The following is a 5,204-nucleotide window of genomic DNA, read 5'->3' as shown; positions in this document are numbered from 1 at the left end:
TTATATATATATATATATATATATATATATATATATATATATATGTGTGTGTGTGTGTGTGTGTATATATATATATATATATATATATATATATATATATATATATATATATATGTATGTGTTTATATATGTATATATATATATATATATATATATATATATATATATATATATGTGTGTTTATATATGTATGTGTTTGCCTTTAAGAATGCCTTTGACAAAAGAAGAACGTATTGAAATCATTCTCATGGCTGGATCAGGAAGCTGTCGCAAGGTTGCGATGGACTTTAACAGGAAACGTGGGAAGCACATCACACATGACACTGTTGCCAAACTTAATAACAAATTCAAAAAGACTGGAAGTGTTGTGGACCAGCCGGGAAGTGGACATCCACAAACATCCACAGACGAAGGCATAACTGACGTGGTGCTGGCGTACCTAGTCCCCTATGTATATTATCGTCTGAATCACCTTTACATTTCGGCCACACACAAAGTCTGATGTCCACACCTGCACCGATGCAGTTTGCGTTATCATTGTAGCCCCAGTGCAAAAGCAAACTTTAGACACCACAGGGGAATCGTATAAATTTTTTTTTTTTTTTTTTTTGTGGCTGAACTATTCATTTAAAATGTTAGTTGTTTTCCAAGCATTTACATTTAGGTCTTTACCTAAACTGCATTTAAAAATTGTGCTATTAGCTAAATTACTATAACTTGTTATTGATTGATTTCTAATGTAGAATCATTCCACATCACTCATGTATGTGTAATGGTTGTAAGTTGTATTGTGGCTTACTTAAGCTTTCAAAATTAAAAGAAAGAAGCCATATCAAACTCCTCCTGACATTTTGATTTGTGTGAATTAACCTGTCTAAAAATATAGTTAATTTTTATAGTCCACATATTGGCATACTACTTTTATTTTTAACATCTAAATACCTCTTCATCTGGTTGAGAGTTTAAAGTTTTGTACAGTCCCACATGTGTATATGTTCTTGTTGTACATAAGTTATACAGTTATAAGACATATACTATGTATAAGACATATAAGACAAACTATAACACATGAACATTGATGTTCTTGTTCATTAGTCATTCATGTTTGAAATGCCATGGGGTTTAATCAGATTTTCCCTGTGCACCCTGAATCAGTTGAGGTTGTTTACGTGACTGCTTGCACAGGCAGGATTTCCAGGTGAGTAAGTCTGTGCACAGCTGCATGTATCAAAAAGAGAAGTTAAAACTACCACTATACTGCAGTGCCTAATAATTTATTCATAAAGTAAGAGCATGTGAAAAACAGAACTAAAAAGTGGTTCTATATATTATTGTAAAGGTATATATTATTCATTCATTCATGTATTCATCTTCAGTATATTATTGTGTGTTAAAGGGAATAAACACAATGTACACAATGTACGCTATATGGCCAGAAGTTTGTGGACATAATGCTCATACACTATATTACCAAAAGTATTCGGTCACCTGCCTTGACTCACATATGAACTTAAGTGCCATCCCATTCCTAACCCATAGGGTTCAATATGATGTCGGTCCACCTTTTGCAGCTATTACAGCTTCAACTCTTCTGGGAAGGCTGTCCACAAGGTTGAGGAGTGTGTTTATATTAATTTTTGACCATTCTTCCAAAAGCACATTGGTGAGGTCACACACTGATGTTGATCGAGAAGGCCTGGCTCTCAGTCTCCGCTCTAATTCATCCCAAAGGTGTTCTATCGGGTTCAGGTCAGGACTCTGTGCAGGCCAGTCAAGTTCATCCACACCAGACTCTGTCATCCATGTCTTTATGGACCTTGCTTTGTGCACTGGTGCACAGTCATGTTGGAAGAGGAAGGGGCCCGCTCCAAACTGTTCCCACAAGGTTGGGAGCATGGAATTGTCCAAAATGTTTTGGTATCCTGAAGCATTCAAAGTTCCTTTCACTGGAACTAAGGGGCCAAGCCCAACTCCTGAAAAACAACCCCACACCATAATTCCTCCTCCACCAAATTTCACACTCGGCACAATGCAGTCCGAAATGTACCGTTCTCCTGGCAACCTCCAAACCCAGACTCGTCCATCAGATTGCCAGATGGAAAAGCGTGATTCGTCACTCCAGAGAACCCGTCTCCACTGCTCTAAAGTCCAGTGGCGGCGTGCTTTACACCACTGCATCCGACGCTTTGCATTGCACTTGGTGATGTGTGGCTTGGATCCAGCTGCTCAGCCATGGAAACCCATTCCATGAAGCTCTCTGCGTACTGTACTTGGGCTAATCTGAAGGTCACATGAAGTTTGGAGCTCTGTAGCAATTGACTGTGAAGAAAGTCGATGACCTCTTTGCACTATGCGCTTCAGCATCCGCTGACCCCTCTCCGTCAGTTTACGTGGCCTACCACTTCGTGGCTGAGTTGCTGTTGTTCCCAAACTCTTCCATTTTGTTATGATAAAGCTGACAGTTGACTGTGGAATATTTAGGAGCGAGGAAATTTCACGACTGGATTTGTTGCACAGGTGGCATCCTATGACAGTTCCACGCTGGAATTCACTGAGCTCCTGAGAGCGGCCCATTCTTTCACAAATGTTTGTAAAAACAGTCTGCATGCCTAAGTGCTTGATTTTATACACCTGTGGCCAGGCCAAGTGATTAGGACACCTGATTCTGATCATTTGGATGGGTGACCGAATACTTTTGGTAATATAGTGTATGTGCTTGTTGAACATCCCATTCCAGATTTAGTCCTTCTTTGCTGTTATAATAACCTCCACTCTTCTGGGAAGGTTTTCCACTAGATTTTGGGGCGTGGCTGTGGGGATTTGTGCTCATTCAGCCACAAGAGCATTAGTGAGGCCAGGCACTGATGCTAGCAGTCAGGCAGTCAGCGTTCCAGTTCATCCCAAAGGTGTTCAGTGGAATTGAGATCAGCGATCGGGCCACTCGAGCTCCTCCACATAAACCTTGGCAACATTGTCATGCTGGAACAGGTTTGGGCTCCGTAGTTCCAGGGAAGGGAAATTGTAATGCTGCAGCACACAAAGACATCCTATACAATTGTCTGCTTCTTTGTGGCAACAGTTTGGGTAGGACCCACATATGGGTGTGATGGTCACGTGTCTACAAACTTTTGGCCATTTCAGTGCAAAATTTAAAGGTTGGAAAAAATGACCACATTACACAATGTTTACTAAAAAAAAAACAGGATGTTTAAAATGGAAGCAAAGCTTTACACTTGTCTAACTGATAAACTCACACATTTATACTGATTTGGGTGGCTGTTGACCATATGATATGGTTATTGAGGTAATTTGTTAAAGTAGGCTTTTCTGAGAGTATTGTAGGTATTATCATTATTCCTGCAACATAAACAAACACCACTGATTGGTTGTTCATTTTTTCCTGCTTTATAAATAGTTTTTCTCTAATATTTTGTAATCAGCAAAATCACTGGACTATTTTTTCCTGTTGTGGCAAAGCTGTTTTGCTTGTATTATGTATGTTTCAGCTCCAACAAAACAAAATATTGTGTAGCATATTGTGTAACATAAAAAAATATATTTACGTTTTTTTTTTCATACCTATACACACAGGTGACAAATTATAGGAATTGGCTCTGTTATGCTGGGGAGGCATTTTGCTGAGTCACCTTTATCCTATGATGAAATGTTTATATCCTGATGGGCGTGGTCTCTTACAGGATGACTCCGCCTCCATCCACAGGGCACGCGGGCTCACCTGAATGCTTTAATGAAGACAAAAATGATGTAAATCATATGCTGTGGCCTTAACAGTCACCAGATTTAACCCAATTGAACACCTATGGGAGTTTTTGGACTGATGTTTTAAACAGTGCTCTCCACCACCATCATTAAAACAGCAACTCAGGAAATATCTTTTCAAAGTACACTGTTCATTTCCCCAGTAAACTTCCAGATAGGGCCAAAGTGCATTGAAGCTGTTCTGATGGCTCGTAGTGGTCCATCACCTTACTAAGAAGCTTTTTTTCCTGTTTGTCACCTTGCCGTATATGTGTGCATACTGTATACCCTGTATTGTATTAGAATACATATTTCTATTATAGTCCTAAACTATACAGGCTGTGTTTTTGTATTTGGTAGAGCTTATAAAGCAGATTGAATGGATTCCAACAGGAAAGTCCGTCCAGCAGTCTATAATATGGCTGCTTTGATTAACAAGCCTAGATCCAGTTCGAATAGAAAAGGAAAGTGGTTAAAACCCAATATTGCTGTCGAAAATCGATGTATACTCCCCAGTTGATGTTTCTGTGTGTGTGTGTGTGTGTGTGTGTGTGTGTGTGTGTGTGTGTGTGTGTGTGTGTGTGAGTGAGAGTGAAAGAAAGATTCTTTTTTTTTTCTTTTTTTTTTTTAAGTGAAAGGAGATTTGGGGACATTAAGACATTGGAGTACCAAATCTCAGACAAAACACACACAAAGTAAAGAAATACTTTGAAAATTATTGTTCATTACAAACAAAAATCAAATCTAGAACACAACAATGTATGTTAAATTTAACTGAACCAAAGCATGTGGGGGCAGTACAGCTGTGAATAAATCATATAGGATTGGGAATCAAATTGTTTCAGATCTTTAGTGAATGGAAGTGTTTCACAATGGAAGTGTTTCTTTTTATCTGAAAGAGGGAGACTCACACCCTTTTTGAACCCTTTGCTTCTGTTTATGTGTTTCCATAGGAGGCACCATCACATATTGTGTGTGTGTGTGTGTGTGTGTGTGTGTGTGTGTGTGTGTGTGTGTGTGTGTGTGTGTGTCCACAAGGATAGGAACATCTGACAGTTTTGACATTGTGGGGACATTTAGCTGGTCCCCATGAGGAAAACAGCTTTTTTAGTTACAAAAACAGCAGCTTTTATTTAAATAAATAAATAAATAATAATAAAAGAACCAAAAGTAAGGGTTAGATTAAGGTATAGCATTAATTTTTGTATTTATAATTTTGTCAGTAGAAGGTCCTCACAAGGACAGTAAGACAAAAGTGTGTGTGTGTGTGTGTGTGTGTGTGTGTGTGTGCGTGCATGTGTGTGTGTTTGTATGTTGTGGGGACCAAAGGATAGAAATATCTGACACTTTTGACCTTGTGGGGACATTTAGCTGGTCCCCACAAGGAAAATAGCTTTTTGTTAGAAAAACAACAGCTTTTATTTATAATAATAATAATAATAATA

This window comes from Pangasianodon hypophthalmus, chromosome 20 (genome assembly GCF_027358585.1).
Source record: "Pangasianodon hypophthalmus isolate fPanHyp1 chromosome 20, fPanHyp1.pri, whole genome shotgun sequence".
Lineage (NCBI taxonomy): Eukaryota > Metazoa > Chordata > Actinopteri > Siluriformes > Pangasiidae > Pangasianodon > Pangasianodon hypophthalmus.
The sequence above is the reverse complement of the archived record's forward strand: the minus strand, read 5'-3'. Positions refer to the sequence as shown.